At 39.1% G+C, this 8,786-nt stretch overlaps 1 pseudogene across 1 annotated transcript; it reads right to left on the bottom strand.

Annotated features, from left to right (window-relative positions):
* Positions 1-330: 330 nt before the first annotated feature.
* Positions 331-7,685, bottom strand: LOC111342376 (uncharacterized; annotated as a pseudogene). Its single transcript, XR_015998412.1, has 8 exons — positions 6,663-7,685; positions 5,995-6,243; positions 5,135-5,508; positions 4,353-5,056; positions 3,214-3,354; positions 2,574-2,599; positions 1,179-1,265; positions 331-812 (listed from the first exon to the last, which is right to left on the bottom strand). The product of XR_015998412.1 is annotated as an uncharacterized LOC111342376 (transcript).
* Between the last annotated feature and the right edge of the window lie 1,101 nt (positions 7,686-8,786).

Below are 8,786 nucleotides of genomic sequence, written 5' to 3'. Positions count from 1 at the left end.
GCTGGCAATGGAAATAAGTTTTTCTTGTATCCCTTCTATCAAAGAAAATAATGGAGGAGGAGGGGTACCCTTATTCGAGAGGGGCGCTTGTTTGATATTATGGCCAAAGGGGTTGGTGCTTTTTCGGGGAAGGGCTCTTTTTAGAACAAAGAATACAGTAATCGTAATCTTGAAGTAGTGTCTAATGAACGCTGTTCTTTTGCTTTATAGTAAAACAGATTTAAAACTGAACTGAAGAAGTTGTTCAAAGAGGCCAAAGTGGAATCTTGCTTTCAAGATGAATAAAAAGTTTTGTTCGAGAGAAAAGGTGCTTTCATAATGATTTTTTTAATGTAGATGGAGTCCACTTTTCTAAACAGATTCTTTTATTCTGGTAGTTTTACTCACTAGTTGAAAAAATACTGCAAAATTTCTCTGAAATGAATCGGCGTCCAGCTACGTGAGTATAATTACCACAGTTTACGTCTTCTGTGAAATATTACTGAACAGACTATCGGCAACATGGAATTTACATGTGTTAAATAACGAAGAAGCCGGCAAAAGCTTGTTAATGGTAACGTCGTCTATGCATCTATCCTCTAATAGATCATAGGGAAGAACCAATCAAAATGCCTGTATTCAGCTTTTTCGACACAATTTGATGTCGTCTGTTAACTAGACAAACCTAAAGGCAATTAGAACTGATCTACTTATTGAACTGACTTCAGTTGAAATCGATTCACTGTCTGCCCTACTCTTGGACAGCTGGTGGAGTCAGCGTTGATAACGGTTTACATTCACCTCTGGGGAATTCCAGATGTTCTTCTCCATCTCTAAAAGGACAGATATATACGAAAATAATTACAACCTAGAACTTACAACCTAGAGTCAGCTAGGGCTGACTGTTTTAAAATGTTGGAGAAACCCACTTTCACCTGCTTTTCCTTCGTCAAGAACGACGGCGATAAAATGCTTTCTAGACCATTTTACACTTAGTTATTGAGAGCTCAGAGTTAATTTTAGAAGAGGTCTTAATTAAATAACCTTCCAATGCGGGGAATATTTTTAAATATTTAAAAAGCCGATCGCGAAATAGAGCGCCGGCTCATTTCCAAAATAGCAGCTGGTAGTAAAGCCATGGAGGACTAACTATTCTGTAATAACTGATCCGTCCTCTCAAGAGCTAAGTAGAATATTACCTGGCCACAAGCCTTGTAATGTTGTAGCACCTGATCTCCATGCTGGATCCGATTTTACGATACTGACACGGTCGCAGCAATCCAATCCTATGGAGAAAGAGCACAAGATATTCCAGGACACAACCATTTTTATGACTGATGATGTACTATTCAGAATTATAGCAATGAAATATCGCACGGGGTGATCATCACAGAGGCAAAATAAAGTACAAAATAATGGAGAGGACTGATTAACTTGAATTCAAGGAGATGCCGCAGAGTGAATTATTCACGAAAAATACAACACGGAATAATATACATAAACGCGGACAACTCTCCCCTTCCTTTCAGGCCTCATAGCTCAGTCCGAAATTAGTTCTCCAGTTCTGTAAACGTTGCAATGGATCTCTTCAGCTGCTCTTTGAAGTTATTTACCCCGCGCTCTTTGTACTCTCAAATCTAATCGAACTTAATGACCCTAGAGATATTTCAAGAGATCTGTTTATTTTGATGTCTGTTTATTTAAGGAATACAAATGAATAAAGGCTGATAGTTTCTAAAGAAACTTTTTGGGGCTGCGTCGGTGGGAGTAATTAAATAATTTGGATATATCAACAAAGTTGAAATGGTAAATTGGCCACCGTAACGATTACAAAAGCTGACGTTTCGAGCGTTGGCCCTTCGTCGGAGGATGATGATCTCAGCTTGTTTCTTTCTAGTGAAATAGAAATCGAATCAAAAGATCTGTCAAAAAATTTCTGGATGCTCTCCTGCACCACTGATAGTTTATATCAGGGTCTTCAGCGGTGCTAGGCTGTCGCTCAGCAGAGAGAAAAGAAAGTTACTTGAGTATCAGAAGGGGGCTCTTTTTAGCTCACATGTTCTTAAAGATTTTTTGGCGAGAAGTCATTACCTGATAAAACAATTTTCTGGCGGGGAACCAATTGTTTGCCATAAAGTGAACGAGGATTCGAATTAAGAAACAGAACCAATTAAATTTTCAGTGGACAAGTCTGAGTGTTTAGATCTTTTTCTTTTCTTTAAGTCAAATGACACGAGCGAGAATAATTTACGGTGAAAAACATTCGAGTCATTTCAAAATATTAAGTAAATGAATGAAGATACGAAAAAAAAATGAACGAAGAAATGACTAAATGGATAGATGCAACACTGAAAAAATAATTCGTTAAGACGGGAGGCGAAGGATTGTAAGTCAAACATCCCCTTATGTCTCCCCTCAAAACCATAAGATTGTCAAAGTGGTTTTAATTGATACTAGTGTCTAAAGATACTTCAAATACGATTTTCGTGTCTCTCCTAATGTAAACCTTCATAGGAAATGATCAAGGATTGCACCGTTAGCGTTTATATCCAAATGTTAAACTTTCTCCGCCTTTCGCCTTGTTGTTTGCTCACCTTCGCAATACGGCAAGATCTCCAACCTGTTTAAAAGGGAAAATAGATTTGTAAACATACAATTGTACCCACGTCTATTCAAGTATAACTAACTTCATATAGAAATTTACGTTCTAAACAAGTTCGGACTGTGAATACATGAAAATCATAAATGTGAACTGCGGATTAAGAAATGAATATGAAAGCAATCTTCGCATTAATGAACACTACTTATAGTAGTAGAGAAAAATTCAGGCCTGTACGAGATTTGAACCCATGACCTTTGTGATACCGGTACAGTGCTCTGCCAACTGAGCTAACAAGCCTTCTGGGAGCTGATCATCAATGAGGTCAGTCAATGCCAGTTATCTTGAATAAATTAGATGCATTCAACATTTTGTTCTTTCTGCCGCTCGATGTTTAAAGAGAAAAAGCGTCCTAGCTTAAAACGCACGTCTGTAGCAGTTCATGCACCTAGTAATATTCTTAAGGTCGTGATACTCCAAAATCAGCTCTCCGAGTAAGAACTGGAACTTATTATTATTTTTCGGTAAATGAGGACATGAAAAATAATAATAGCTTCCAATCCTTACTCGCTCGGAAACCTGATTTTGGAGTATCGTATTAAGGTCATGACCATATTTTAAACGTTTAAGTGTACCTCTGTGACCAGTCGTCAACTGCTGACCAAATAGGTGTGGGCGAGTCGGTAATGCCCTGTAACAAGGTCTCTTCGCCATACGGCGGGGCGTGGTGAAATGTCTCGTCACCCTAAGTGAACAACCCTGTGAAATCCCGTAATCTAAATCAGAGAAAGATAAGGAAAGAGTTTACTCCGCCAACTACACTTTCACTGATAGGGTGAAGTTGCCGAAACGGTAGCTTACTTCCACCACTATCACCAAGCATTATAACTAGGACCAGTCATTATTTAATGTACCACCGGAGATAGGCAAATCTTACAAATATATTTTGATAGCCTATATTTGTAATTTTTAGAAGGGAATATTACCAGAGTCATGACTTGCTTGGTGTATAAAATTGATTATTTTCAAGTTCGGTCCATGGCTTAGTCTGTTTTCAATTTTGCAATGTCTTTGGGGAGGAATCTTAACGCGCTACTAAGTCGTTCGTGGGCACACCGGAGTGAGCACACCAAAAGTAAAGATTGCGTCGGTTTCACAGGCAACAAAATGGCGTCGAAGAGAAACATGATGTGAGCATCATATATTTGGTCACATTAATTCACCTGCAATGAAATGCAGTAATAAGTTTTGATTTTTCAAAGCAAGTGTGTAACGCAAGTTAAGGAATATATCATGCTTTATTTAAAATAGTTAATGTATATAATTTGGACCTGTTTTGTGTTTCGTTTTTGAGAAGCAGGATTTTAAGAAAAAGTAGCACCATTTTCAAAAACAAGCATAAATTTGGAAAAAAAGAAACCCGGGTAATGCGAGTAGCACAGTATATGCTACTTTTAATTGCATAATCTATGAGGGCCTAGCCGTCGGGGAGAGGGAACCTTAATTATGATACCCTCTCATTGGCAGCTAAATGGCCGTCAATCTCTATACTCTCCTCTTTGCACTCTTTTGGCGATGACTGATCCTCCTCTCTGTTCCACCTGAAAACCATGTGATCCCCTGCAAATCTGCCAATGCTAGATGCATAATATGCTACTTTTACTAACACGTTTATATCCTCCTTCCCCCTCCCCAGAGCAATAAATAGTGACCGGTCCCTGGGTAACACTGTTACTAATAAAGAGAGACTTTCTTCAGGGAATAAAATCTATACCCTGTAACGGACCCGTGTCTTGATCCGGATCAAACTCGCTTCCATCTAATGCAAATGTAAGCTTGCACTCATCGCTGTTATACCCTTTTAAGATCTTTTCAACCAAATCCTGGAATGTTTCTTGGGGATCACATTTCAAACGGAATGATAGAGAGTTTGAAAAGCAAACGTTGACTTCGATGTGAAGAATCCTTACTGTCAACCCAAGCTTCGATCCAGAGCAAATACCAAGGCTTGCTATGGTTCCTTTCTCTTTAGAAGGACAGAGTTGCTTTCCGTTGAAAACAAGTGCAACCTCTTCGTTCTCCTGCAGTTTATTGAACGAAGGAATTTCTTCCATGAGCTCCCTTAAGTTCTTTTCTTTGTCTATTTTCAAGGAGATTGAGTCGCCACTGGGATATTCTACAGTTATGTGAATGTACTCGGGGATAATGACACTTACTGCGGGACGTAAACTGCAGATAAGTTTAAGAGGAAGATATTTACTTGGTGTAGCTGACAGGAAGTTTCTCTCATAGTACAGCTCTTGGTCCCTGAGGGAGATTCGAAGCTCTCTTTCTATCTGTTCCATGAGATTATAGACCCTTGCCTTTCCGGGATGCACCTTTACTGGAAAAGGCAAACAGGAAGATGGCTCGGCTGTTACTGTAATTGTTATTTCTGCATCTATTAGTCTCAAATCCCCAGGTCTCTCAAGTATGCTCCTAGTCCAAAAAAGAAAAGAAATTGACTAACCGGCCTCCCAAAGTATCATCTTTTTTGGGTCTTCATATAGTTCTTACCTTATACGTGTATCGTTTGATAGCTGGACCTTGTCACCTAAAACAAGAACTTGGTAGGGGTCATGCATAACTTCCATCTCGTGCTGCAATTCATGTTTCAAATCACCAATAGTCGCCGATGGAGGCATGTTCACATTAATTGCTAAAGAAGAGTCAGAGATGATCACTGGAATGTTAAGGTGTGAACACACACTTAACAAGACCATTTTCGGGTCGGCCAGATTCAATTCCTGCTTCTTTCGGTGCAGTTTTTATTCGGTAGAAGGTGAACCTCTTGGCTTCATAAGCTGATCTTTCGATTGACATCTCCTCTCCTCCTTTTAGAGCCCATTTACCAACATCGTAACCATCAATAGTTATGTCCAAATGACAACCTGGAAAAAAGACACAAACAGTCATTAATTCTATATAAAATCGAGGTCATCATCACAGAGTATAAACAAATACTTCAATGCAAAATGAAACGTTTGAGAAACGAAAGGAACTAAAAGGACGGTAAGAAATTAACTTGATTAATTGTTAGACTTGTAGAACATCCATCGACCCTTAATTTTTGCGTCTGAGCTCCAAATAATTGTCTATTTTTTAAGTAAAGTAAAGTTTTCCTCGTGAAACTGTAAATGCTAAGAGAAAATATATACCCATGTTATGATTTTATGGATGCAGACTGCTGCAGGTCTACGCTTCAGGGGTACGAGGTGACATTTATGTGAACCATAAAATGTGACAAAATCATAGTAATCCATTGAAATCACCCATTATGTTGCGACTGAAAAACAGTTTCCGAGCTCTCTTTTATCGAAATTTTGTATAGCGATAAGGTTAAAATTGTTTTTAAAATTGCTCTGTGTTTGCTTTACCATATGCATGAGTATTTATGACGTGTATTTTATACTGCGTCCCACTCTTCATTTCCACAAATTCTCCGTCAGGGATCCTATAGTATTTTCCTCCCAGGATTGCTACTGAGAAGCCCTCGTAAAACAGAAAGTTGACGTATCGAGCAGGTGCCGGTCCTACAGCTGAATCACCCTGGAGTTGAGCAGACGATCCAGGGGTGAGTGCTTGAGAAGGTGCGGAGGAGGACCTCACTGATTCCGAAGAGGAGACTGGAATTTAAAGAATAAAACAGTTTTGAACGTACAGACAATGCCATGTTATGATAGAGCGCATTTTGATTGAGGGTGAGGAGCACCAAAACTACAGTGAGAACAACAGCCAATCAGAATAAAGGAAAACATCATAAATTGAGAACGCTAGCTGAAAAAGAGAAAACTGCCAAAAACGCGGGAAAACGCGAGAGATTTGGACGCTATAGTTTTAGTTTTGAATCCATGGGTTGAGAAAGTGGCGCGAAATTTCTTGACCAACCAAATCGAAGAGAAGCGAAACCAATGCAATCTCGGATCACTTTGAACACTTAGTTGATAACTGCTCTAACCTGCTGTTCACGAAGCATACAATTTAATTGTTAGTTCACTTGTTGTAAAGTATTTCTGATAATTTCCTTCCCATTTTAGGTTCACACCATTATTTGTAACAGTTAGCGAAGCATCTCTCCTGACAGCAATAAGATGTTCAGTTGAAGGAACATCCGCATTACCACCTTTTAGGCTTGTTGAAGTGCTTCGAATTCCAGCATTCGCACTGCGCAGTAATGGCTGAACAACTTCAGATCGAAATGTCATAGCATGTTTGTCGGCTGCAGCTGTTGAGTTTGAAGAAAAAAAATTGTTTGCATAATTATGTAGTCAGTGTGATAGAGGGCTTAAGCAAGAACTACAGAGCCAATTTTCAACCCGGGGGGGCTTGAAAACGATGCCGAGGGCGTGGGTTTGTAAGGAGGGGTTGGTCTGGGGCCATCCTCCTTCCCCAAATTTTTTTATACTTCAAGTATAGTTTCTTCATACATACCTCATCCACGAGCACTTAAACAAATTTAGGCCATTTCTGAGCTTTCGCGGTTCAAGAGATCTGGCGCCGAATTACTGCGCGAGAACGAGGCTAAGTGCAAAGAAAGAGTGTTAGAGCGAATTGACGAGAGCTAATACTCGAAACGTCAGCTTTTAAACCTTTACGGTGGTCAATTTACATTATCAAAACTTGGTTGATAAAACCAAATTACCTTGTTATCCCCACCGACGCAGCACCACAGTTTCTTTAGATACTTACCCCTGGTTTCAAACCATGTCTGGTTGTCTACCTGGTTGCCTTGTGAACTTTAATATATCTTAAGTGAGGGTAAGTTGCTGGACCCTAAACTTTTGAATACTTAGACTTACAGCTTCTCTAGCATTCCAGATTTCTCATCCGCCGTCCCTGTTAAGTTACTGGACATTTCGAAACCCACGTGATTCCTGTTTTCCTGATTTAGGACAGGAATAGAACTGTTGGGGAGGGGGAGGAAATATTAGTTAAAACCCGCACAGATTGCGAAATTTAACATTCTCCACCGGAAATGATAGTGAAAAACTTAAATTATTTCCTCGTTATGGAGCAATGCTCAGAATGAACAAGTTCATTAAGTTGATTTGTATCTGTACCTGTTCGCGCACCAGGGGTAAGGAAGATCACTTTCTTTTTGTTCCGGATCGCTACCGTCCCCTACCCCGTCAGTTACAATATCATCTTGCCTATCTGGTTAAAAACAAGTCCATAACAAAGACATAATAATTTCCTGTATCTAAATAACTTTAGGGAATCAGTTATCTTAGCCCACTTTGCCGAGATTCCAGGGCTCATTTATACCAAAAACCCCAGCTTTGTTATTAAAAAAGGGAGGAATACTAACCCTCTCAAAGGTAAAGCATTCTAAGATGTTTACGTTGACGTGATATTGATAGACTAATCAAAATTCCGCGTTCTCGAACTCAGATCAAACTTTTAAGTATTAAAATACTTTTGCGCGAGAAGGAACCTTTTTTCTATTCAGACAGTACTGTTGTATGTAAATACTTAAAGTATCAAATAAAGCAATTCGAGTGAGATTCCACATTTTCTTCAATTTATTTATTGTTTTTTCCATCAAACTCGGATCTAAAGACTTAGGTTTGCGACCGATACGACAATGACTGGGCATTATTATCCAGCATTATAATTTTACGCGTAAAGGATAAATTTTGGTATACAGACGTTACTCGTGTATCTAATCAAGTAGAGCAATTCGAGAAAGTTTCCCAATCAGTATCATCATATAATTTGGTTGTCTCTTTTTTTTTCTTCAACAAACTCGGATCTTTAACTAAACTGGAGTTTTCCACCAATACAACAATGATCAGGTAATATTTCTCTCCATCAGTTTAAAACATTTTTCAAAGAATTACCGTCAGTTTCATGGGTTCTGTGGAGTTTACGTGGAAAAAACTGAATCCTCCGCGCAAGATCCATTCTGCCGATTGCTTGAAACCCATCATGTAGCAGGGCCAGATCCTGTGGACCAATGTGTACATCCTCTTCGAGTGCTTCAAATAACTTCAGCCCACTATCTATATTTTCTGTTACTATTCGGGGAAGACGATCCCCCACAGCAAACATCAACCTTTCCAGATCTTTCCTAGACAGTTCCATCGACATATCTATAAGTAGTCTTCTATACGGACTTATACAATTTTCATATTGCATGGAGGCCATCTTCAACTTGTTGTGAGATGTT

The sequence above is a fragment of the Stylophora pistillata genome, chromosome 3 (genome assembly GCF_964205215.1).
Source record: "Stylophora pistillata chromosome 3, jaStyPist1.2, whole genome shotgun sequence".
Lineage (NCBI taxonomy): Eukaryota > Metazoa > Cnidaria > Anthozoa > Scleractinia > Pocilloporidae > Stylophora > Stylophora pistillata.
The sequence above is the reverse complement of the archived record's forward strand: the minus strand, read 5'-3'. Positions and strand labels throughout refer to the sequence as shown.